Source organism: Lipotes vexillifer, unplaced genomic scaffold (assembly GCF_000442215.2).
Source record: "Lipotes vexillifer unplaced genomic scaffold, Lipotes_vexillifer_v1.1 scaffold293, whole genome shotgun sequence".
Taxonomy (NCBI): domain Eukaryota; kingdom Metazoa; phylum Chordata; class Mammalia; order Artiodactyla; family Lipotidae; genus Lipotes; species Lipotes vexillifer.
In genome coordinates this window covers 1,017,421-1,028,291 of record NW_006782084.1, presented here as the reverse complement: position 1 = coordinate 1,028,291, position 10,871 = coordinate 1,017,421, and positions in this window count along the sequence as shown.

Here is a 10,871-nt window from a genome sequence, read left to right as displayed (position 1 = left end):
TTCACAACAGTAAAGAATACAGGGAACTATTAACATATAGCTCTTACAAAAATAATTTTTAAAAACTACATGTAATTTCAAAGCACTATCAATTTATCACACCTAATTGTGAATGATATCAGATCTGTGCCTTTCATGAAACTCGGCAAATATAATGGGGTCATTTGCATCAGGACATTCTGCATCTTGGTCAGTAATTTTAAGATTCAGTACTTGTGGGAAATTACCTTGAGCTATGTTTGTTTATAATGTTATAAATGTTGAAAAAACATTTTTTGCATTGCTGAATTCAGTTCTTGCTGACTAACACTTCATGGATCAAAATGAATCGGTTTTCTGTTGACTCAGCCAATGTGGTAATTGACAACTATAATTCAATAACAGCAGAATAAATAAAATGTCAACTTCTGTGTCTGATCCTTATGAGACTCCATAAGTGCTTTATTTTTATCCTATCTATTTAAAATTATTTTATCTTACTTTTGGTTCATTTTCTTCTTTCCTGCTTCTTTGTTTTAATTTTTCAATAGCCTTTTTGTTTTTTCTTTCATTATTTTTTAATCTTACTTTTCCTTTCAATTGTAAGTCTTATCTTATTTATTATTATTCATTTAGTATCAGTTTATAATGATGAGAAGGAAGTACAGTAATATGGTTGACACAAAACATGAACACAAGAGCAAAATAGATTAGAGTGCTTTTTCCCATCTACTTCTGTTAATTTTCTACAAAATCTGAGCCTTAGTAAGTTAGAAGTTATATATTCAGACAAAAATTCATTCCTACAATATTAAGGTATTCGTGCCAATACCATACATAGACTGCTTTCTCACATTATATACCATCCTTGGTTTTTGCCTTATGTCATCACTAGATAAGCTCTATAAACAATTTACATTACAAAAAGGTAAGTAAGACTTTGTATTCATGGAAGGGCTTAACGCCCTGATTTAATTATAGAAAAGATATAAGTAGTAAAGAATCTTCTGATAGAACTCCAAATCTGTCTCCTGTAATTGCTTTATAGTGTCCTAGCTCCAATCTTGTCTATCTGAATAAAATTTTACAATTTATGAAAATACTTTACATATATTTTTGTATTATTTCTTAATATTATTATTAATGAGGTACATAGAGCAAGCATCACTGAAGGAAAGGCGACTGAAGCTAAGAGAGAGATCAAGTGATTTAACAAAATCATACAGACAGTAAAGTGGCAGATCACACAGGTCTTAAACACCAATGTGCTCCAAACCTAAACAACTGGAAGGACTTCTCTTGGTCATGTGACAGGGATAGGTGAAGGGAAATATAAAAAAATGGCTATGCAGAACCAAAAGCAGGATACTGTCACTATCCTACTAGATCTAAACCAACAAGATTATCGCATAATATCTGCTAGATACCTCATAGAACCACAGGCACCTTGGCACTTCATTTTGTGCTGGTCAGCAAAAAGCAAACATGTTCTACTTCCAAAATTTCTACTACACTAAGAACAGTGAATCAGACAGTGATTTTAAAAGCTTTTTGTTTGGGGCATGTATAGAAGAACCAACAGGAGAGCAAATAGTAAATAATGGTGCAATATACATTAGTTCTCTTTCAAGATAAGCTCTTCAGTGAGAAGGTTTTAACCTGAATCATTGTAATTATAACCCAGAACCAAGCAAATAAAGGATCAAATGAGTTAGGAACAAAGAATGAAGACAGAAGAGAGTCATGGAAAAAGGCTGGTCCACCACACTGGAATATGCTTTCCCTTGCCATTGATCAAAAGCAACATTGTTACAGAAGCACAGCTGAAAGTGAATAAGCACAGTCAGTCCTCACTGTTTACCTCTGACCCAGACTCCAAAGACTGGTTAGGGCTCACTCCGATCATGGGGTGTGGTTGGAGGGATAATCTCTCAAGTTGGCAATACATAAGAAGAAACACTACAGGAAAGATCGACACCAATCTTCTTGGAGTTTTTTCACAGCTGTAGAATAACAGCAATAGAGGCCGCACTTGGTAGGGATGAGAGCATGGATGGATATAGTCTCACCAGATAGAGAGCTTTTAGGCAGCGGGATAAATTTTCAAACTATCTTCTTACCAACTGGGCACTCTAAAGTGGGAGTGAAAACAGAACTGGAGCCTGGGCAGGCAGTTTCTCAAAGGTATCAGCCTAAATGTGAATTTAAGTGTTTCAAAGAAAAAAAATCAACAAAGTGAAACGTTAAATTTCCTCCTTAACCCTCTCAGGCTACAGAATGAGGAAATAAATGATTGCATAAAGCTACATTATCAAAGCCCTCTGGATACAAAACAATATCCAGATAAAACAGGGAAGAAAATCAAGAATCTTACCTATTCTTAAGTAAATAATAGGTCTATATAAATCTGCCCTTATATGAAGATGACTTAACCAGGAAAAAAGGAAGCTGAACAAAAATTTGGTCATTAAAATGCATGAAATAAACACAGTATGTAAAAGATTAATGAAAAAGATATGTATCAGGAAACAAGAATGAAAAAATACCCTCTATTCCCGGGAAAATCAAGAAAAATTGTCTCTATAAATTATAAAATGAAATAAAACAACAGAATAAATCAAAATTTGTAAATTTAATCCAACCCCAATCAAAACTCAAAGGGTTATTTTCTGGAACTTGACAAAAATGGTCAAAATATACCTGAAAAAAATAACTAACAGAAGAATTCTTAAGTAAATGAGCAAAGATTAGAGGTCTGCCCTAAGAAATATCAAAACTTATACAGTTAGCAATTAAAAGTGAGGTACTGAGGAAGAAATAAGGAGATGCAAAATCAATACAAAGAATACAAAAACAATCCTGTGAATTTATTTATTTATTTATGGCCATGCTGCTAGCATGCAGGATCCTAGTTTCCTGACCAGGGATCGAACCCGCGCCCCCTGCATTGGGAGCACAGAGTCTTAACCACTGGACCTCCAGGGAAGTCCCACCTGTGAGTTTAGTATATATTTTAAAAGAGGTATTTCAAATTAGTGAAAAAAGGGATAAGTATTCAATAAATAGTGTTGGGACAACTGACTAGAAATTTATGAGAAAAATTAGACTGAATCCATAACACACAATTCCATATTTCCAAATCAGATTAAAAGGAAAACATTAAAAAATATCAGCAGAATCACTTCAGCACAAAGAATGACCTCCTGCTAAGTAAGCATGGCACCTGTGTCACAGACTACTCTTTATCCCCTCAATGTCCATTCTCTCCTTTTTAGTTTAGTGACAGAACTCTATTCCCCCCAACACCTCACAAAAACCCAAATTTTAGCTGGGCACTTCACTATCAGCTGTCAGTTTCATTCCCATATGCTTTCTTGTACCCTTGTGACTAAGTTCTGTACAACTTGATATGAACAAAGTGATTTGTGCAAATTCCAAGTTATATTCTTAAAAGAGGCCCACCTTCCACTTCTGCAGCCCTCTCTGATGCTGGGAGAAAGCAAAGCAACAGTTAGTATAGTCACCTTGGACTCACATATGGAATTCCCATGGTAGGGATGACAAAGCCATTCCTCAACCACTCCCCTCTGGGCTATTATGTGTAAAAGAAAGTTTTATATTATTTAGCAGTTTTGTTCTCTTTGTTATATCAGGTTAGCATATACTAACATCAAAGCTATAAAATGTAAAGGGAAAAGAAAAATCTTAGTACTTATGAAATGAAACTCTTTCATAAGGAACATGTATACAATTAAATTTATACAGTTAATTATACAAAGTTAAAATGTAAACGACAAACTGTGAAAAATATATTTACAACATATGTGGTAAAAATTTCATTCTTATGAATAACTAAAATAGGACATCTACCTAAAAGAAAAGTGGACAAAATATACAGGCAGGAAATTCCAGAGAAAACGTAAATACCAAAGAAAACTGACACTACGATTTACATCTAATGGTCTAATAAACCCATATCTAAATGTTATATAATTTTTTCCTTATTAGATTGGTAAGGATTAAAAGGGTGGGAAAATGGGAACTCTCATACACTTAATGGAAATATAAATTGGCACAACTTTTCTACAGAGAAATCTGCCAAAATAGATAAAATTTAATGTACGTACTCTTGATCCAATAATTCTACTTCATCTTAAGGAAATAATCTCACACACACACACACACACACACACACACACACACACACACAAGCATTTCTCACAGCAACATCTCTGACAGTGAAAAGCAAGAAACTTACATTTCCTTGTTTAACGAATTTGAGTGGTTAAACAAATTAAGAGTATATCCACATGGGACTTCCCTGGTGGTTCAGTGGTACAGAATCGCCTTACGAACACTCCCAAACCCATTCTATGAGGCCACCATCACCCTGATACCAAAACCAGAAAAACCCACTACAAAACAAGACAATTACAGACTAATATCACGGATGAATATAGATGCAAAAATCCTCAACAAAATACTAGCAAACAGAATCCAACAACACGTTAAAAGGATCATGCACCATGATCAAGTGGGATTTATCCCAGGGATGCAAGGATTCTTCAATATACGCAAATCAATCAACGTGATACACCATATTAAGAAATTGAAGAATAAAAACCATATGATCATCTCAATAGATGCAGAAAAAGCTTTTGACAAAATTCAACACTGATTTATGATAAAAACTCTCCAGAAAGTGGGCGTAGAAGGAACCTACTTCAACATAATAAAGGCCATATATGACAAACCCACAGCAAACATCATTCTCAATGGTGAAAAACTCAAAGCATTTCCTCTAAGATCAGGAACAAGACAAGGATGTCCACTCTCACCACGATTATTCAACATAGTTTTGGAAGTCCTTGCCACGGCATTCAGAGAAGAAAAAGAAATAAAAGGAATACAAATTGGAAAAGAAGAAGTAAAACTGTCACTCTTTACAGATGACATGATACTATACATAGAGAATCCTAAAGATGCCACCAGAAAACTATTAGAGCTAATCAATGAATTTGGTAAAGTTGGAGGATACAAAATTAACGCACAGAAATCTCTTGCATTCCTGTACACTAATGATGAAAAATCTGACAGAGAAATTAAGGAAACACTCCCACTTAAAACTGCAGCAAAAAGAATAATATACCTCGGAATAAACCTACCTAGGGAGACAAAAGACCTGTATGCAGAAAATTATAAGGCACTGCTGAAAGAAATTAAAGATGATACCAACACATGGAGAGAAATACCATGTTCTTCGATTGCAAGAATCAATATTGTGAAAATGACTCTACTAGCCAAAGCAATCTACAGATTCAATGCAATACATATCAAATTACCAATGGCATTTTGTACAGAAATAGAACAAAAAATTTGAAAATTTGTATGGAGACACAAAAGACTCCAAATAGCCAAAGCGGTCTTGAGGGAAAAAAACAGAGCAGGAAGAATGAGACTCCCTGACTTAAAACTATACTACAAAGCTACAGTAATCAAGACAATATGGTACTGGCACAAAAACAGAAATATAGATCAATGGAACAGGAGAGAAAGCCCAGAGATAAACCCATGCACCTATGGTAAACTAATCTATGACAAAGGAGGCAAGGATATACAATGGGGAAAAGACAGTCTCTTCAATAAGTGGTGCTGGGAAAACTGGACAGCTACATGTAAAAGAATGAAATTAGAACACTGCCTAATACCATACACAAAAATAAACTTAAAATGGATTCAAGACCTAAATGTAAGACCAGACACTATAAAACTCTTAGAGGAAAACACAGGAAGAACACTCTGACATAAATCACAGCAAGATCCTTTTTGACCCACCTCCTAGAAAGGGAAATAAAGACAAAAATAAACAAATGGAACCTAATGAAACTTCAAAGCCTTTGCAAAGCAAAGGAAACTACAAACAAGATGAAAAGACAACCTTCAGAATGGGAGAAAATATTTGCAAATGAATCAATGGACAAAGGATTAATCTCCAAAATACATAAACAGCTCATGCAGCTTAATATTAAAAAAAACAAAAACCCAATCAAAAACTGGGCAGAAGACTGAAACAGACATTTCTCCAAAGAAGAGATACAGATGGTCAAGAAGCACATGAAAAGCTGCTCAACATCATTAATTATTAGAGAAATGCAAATCAAAACTACAATGAGGTATCACTTCACACCAGTTAGAATGGGCATCATCAGAAAATCTACAAACAAATGCTGGAGAGGGTGTGGAGGAAAGGGAACCCTCTTGCACTGTTGGTGGGAATGTAAATTGATACAGCCACTATGGAGAACAGTATGGAGGTTCCTTAAAAAACTAAAAACACAAGTACCATATGATCCAGCAATCTAACCACTGGGCATATACCCAGAGAAAACTGAAATTCAAAAAGACACATGCATCCCAATGTTCACTGCAGCACTATTTACAATAGCCAGGACGTGGAAGTAACCTAAATGCCCATCGACAGACGAACTGATAAAGAAGTTGTGCCACATATATATAATGGAATATTACTCAGCCATAAAAAGGAACAAAATTGAGTCATTTGTAGAGACGTGGATGGATCTAGAGACTGTCATACAGAGTAAAGTAGTCAGAAAGAGAAAAACAAATGTCGTATATTAACGCACATATGTGGAACCTAGAAAAATGGTACAGATGAATTGGTTTGCGGGACAGAAATTGAGACACATATGTACAGAACAAATGTATGGACACCAAGGGGGGAAAGTGGTAGTTTGCGGGGGGGCTGTGGTGGTGGGATGAATTGGGAGATCAGGATTGATATACACACACTAATATGTATAAAATGGATAACTAATAAGGACCTGCTGTATAAAAAAATGAATAAAATAAAAAAAATTTTTAAAACAAAAGAATCACCTTCCAAATTCAGGGGATGAGGTTCAATCCCTGGTTGGGGAACTGAGATCCCACATGCCATGGGGCAACTAAGCCTGTATGCCACAATTATTGAGCTTGTGAGCCTCAATGAGAGACCCTGCGTGCCACAAACTACAAAGCCCACATGCTCTGGAGCCCAAGCACCACCACGAGAGAGAGAAAACCTGCACACCACAACTAGAGAGAAGCCCGCACACCGCAGTGAAGAGGGCGCTTGTTGTGACGAAAGATCCCGCATGCCGCAACCAAGATCCCACATGCCGCAACTAAGAACCGATGCAGCCCCCAAAAATAAAGTAAATAAATAAATAAATAAAATATTTTTAAAAATCATAAAAAAAAAGAGTATGTCCACAAAAAGGGAGGGAACCGGGAGAGGGGGAAGATGGTAGAAGAGTAAGGCACAGAGATCACCTTCCTCCACACAGATATACAGAAATATATCTACACGTGGAACAACTCCTACAGAACACCTACTGAACGCTGGCAGAACACCTCAGACCTCCCAAAAGGCAAGAAACTCCCCACGTACCTGGGTAGGGCAAAAGAAAAAAGAATAAACAGGGACAAAAGAATAGGGACAGGACCTGCACCAGTGGGAGAGAGCCGTGAAGGAGGAAAGGTTTCCACACACTAGAAGCCCCTTCGCGGGTGGAGACTATGGGTGGCGGAGGGGGGAGCTTCGGAGCCGCGGGGGAGAGCGCAGCCACAGGGGTAGGGAGGGCAAAGGGGAGAGATTCCTGCACAAAGGATCGGTGCCGACCAGCACTCACCAGCCCGAGAGGCTTGTCTGTTCACCCGCCGGGGCGGGCGGGGCTGGTAGCTGAGGCTCGGGCTTCGGCCCGGAGGGAGTCCGGGAAATAGTCTGGACCTGACGAAGAGGAAAGAAACTTTGTCTTCCCGCTTTGTTTCCTGGTGAGCGAGGAGAGGGTATTAAGAGCGCTGCTTAAAGGAGCTCCAGAAACGGGCGTGAGCCGTGGTTAACAGCACCGACCCCAGAGACGGGCATGAGACGCTAAGGCTGCTGCTGCCGCCACCAAGAAGCCTCTGTCCGAGCACAGGTCACTCTCCACACCTCCCTTCCGGGGAGCCTGTGCAGGCCGCCACTGCCAGGGTCCCAGGATCCAGGGACAACTTCCCCAGGAGAACGCACGGCTGCACCTCAGGCTGGTGCAACGTCACAACGGCCCCTGACGCTGCAGGCTCGCCCGCACTCCGTACCCCTCCCTCCCCACGGCCTGAGTGAGCCAGAGCCCCCGAATCAGCGGCTCCTTTAACCCCGTCCTGCCTGAGCGAAGAACAGACGCCCTCCGGCGACCTACACGCAGAGCCGGGGCCAAATCCAAAGCTGAAACTCGGGAGCTGTGCGAACAAAGAAGAGAAAGGGAAATTTTATAGCAATATAGCAAAAGTTTATAGCAATACAATCCTACCTTAAGAAACAGGAAACATCTCAAATAAACAACCTAACCTTGCACCTAAAGCAATTAGAGAAAGAAGAACAAAGAAACCCCAAAGTTAGCAGAAGGAAAGAAATCATAAAGATCAGATCAGAAATAAATGAAAAAGAAATGAAGGAAATGATAGCAAAGATCAATAAAACTAAAAGCTGGTTCTTTGAGAAGATAAACAAAATTGATAAAGCATTAGCCAGACTCATCAAGAAAAAAAGGGAGAAGACTCAAATCAAGAGAATTAGAAACGAAAAAGGAGAAGTTAGAACAGACACCACAGAAATACAAAGCATCCTAAGAGACTACTACAAGCAACTCTATGCCAATAAAATGGACAACCTGGAAGAAATGGACAAATTCTTAGAAATGCACAACCTGCCAAGACTGAATTAGGAAGAAATAGAAAATATGAACAGACCAATCACAATCACTGAAATTGAAACTGTGATTAAAAATCTTGCAACAAACAAAAGCCCAGCACCAGATGGCTTCACAGGCGCATTCCATCAAACATTTAGAGAAGAGCTAACACCCATCCTTCTCAAACTCTTCCAAAATAGAGCAAAGGGAGGAACACTCCCAAACTCATTCTATGAGGCCACCATCACCCTGATACCAAAATGAGACAAGGATGTCACAAAGAAAGAAAACTACAGGCCAATATCACTGATGAACATAGATGCAAAAATCCTCAACAAAATACTAGCAAACAGAATCCAACAGCACATTACAAGGATCATACACCATGATCAAGTGGGGTTTATTCCAGGAATGCAAGGATTCTTCAATATATGCAAATCAATCAATGTGATATACCACATTAACAAACTGAAGGAGAAAAACCGTATGGTCCTCTCAATAGATGCAGAGAAAGCTTTTGACAAAATTCAACACCAATTATGAAAAAAACACTCCAGAAAGTAGGCATAGAGGGAACTTTCCTCAATATAATAAAGGCCATATATGACAAAGCCACAGCCAACATCATCCTTAATGGTGAAAAACTGAAAGCAATTCCACTAAGATCAGGAACAAGACAAGGTTGCCCACTCTCACCACCCTTATTCAATATAGTTTTGGAAGTTTTAGCCACAGCAATCAGAGAAGAAAAAGAAATAAAAGGAATCCAAATGGGAAAAGAAGAAGAAAAGGTGTCACTGTTTGCAGATGACATGATATTATACATAGAGAATCCTAAAGATGCTACCAGAAAACTACTAGAGCTAATCAATGAATTTGGTAAAGTAGCAGGATACATAATTAATGCACAGTAATCTCTCGCATTCCTATACACTAATGACGAAAAATCTGAAAATGAAATCAAGAAAACACTCTCATTTACCATTGCAACAAAAAGAATAAAATATCTAGGAATAAACCTAGCTAAGGAGACAAAAGACCTGTATGCAGAAAATTATAAGACACTGATGAAAGAAATTAATGATGATACAAATAGATGGAGAGATATACCATGTTATTGGATTGGAAGAATCAACATTGTGAAAATGACTCTATTACCCAAAACAATCTACAGATTCATTGTAATCTCTATCAAACTACCACTGGCATTTTTCACAGAACTAGAACAAAAAATCTCACAATTTGTATGGAAACACAAAAGACCCCGTATATCCAAAGCAATCTTGAGAACGAAAAACAGAGCTGGAGGAATCAGGCTCCCGGACTTCAGACTATACTACAAAGCTACAGTAATCAAGACAATATGGTACTGGCACAAAAACAGAAATATAGATCAATGGAACAGGATAGAAAGCCCAGAGATAAACCCACACACATATGGTCACCTTATCTTTGACAAAGGAGGCAGGAATGTACATTGGAGAAAGGACAGCCTATTTAATAAGTGGTGCTGGGAAAACTGGACAGGTACATGTTAAAGTATGCGATTAGATCATTCCCTAACACCATACACAAAAATAAGCTCAAAATGGATTAGAGACCTCAATGTAAGGCCAGAAACTATCAAACTCTTAGAGGAAAACATAGGTAGAACACTCTATGACATAAATCACAGCAAGATCCTTTTTGACCCACCTCCTAGAGAAATGGAAATAAAAACAAAAATAAACAAATGGGACCTAATGAAACTTCAAACCTTTTGCACAGCAAAGGATACCATAAACAAGACCAAAAGACAACCCTCAGAATGGGAGAAAATATTTTCAAATGAAGCAACTGACAGAGGATTAACCTCCAAAATTTACAAGCAGCTCATGCAGCTCAATAACCAAAAAACAAACAACCCAATCCAAAAATGGGCAGAAGACCTAAATAGACATTTCTCCAAAGAAGATATACAGACTGCCAACAAACACATGAAAGAATGCTCAACATCATTAATCATTAGAGAAATGCAAATCAAAACTACAATGAGATATCATCTCACACCAGTCAGAATGGCCATCATCAAAAAATCTAGAAACAATAAATGCTGGAGAGGGTGTGGAGAAAAGGGAACACTCTTGCACTGCTGGTGGGAATGTGAATTGGTCCAGCCAC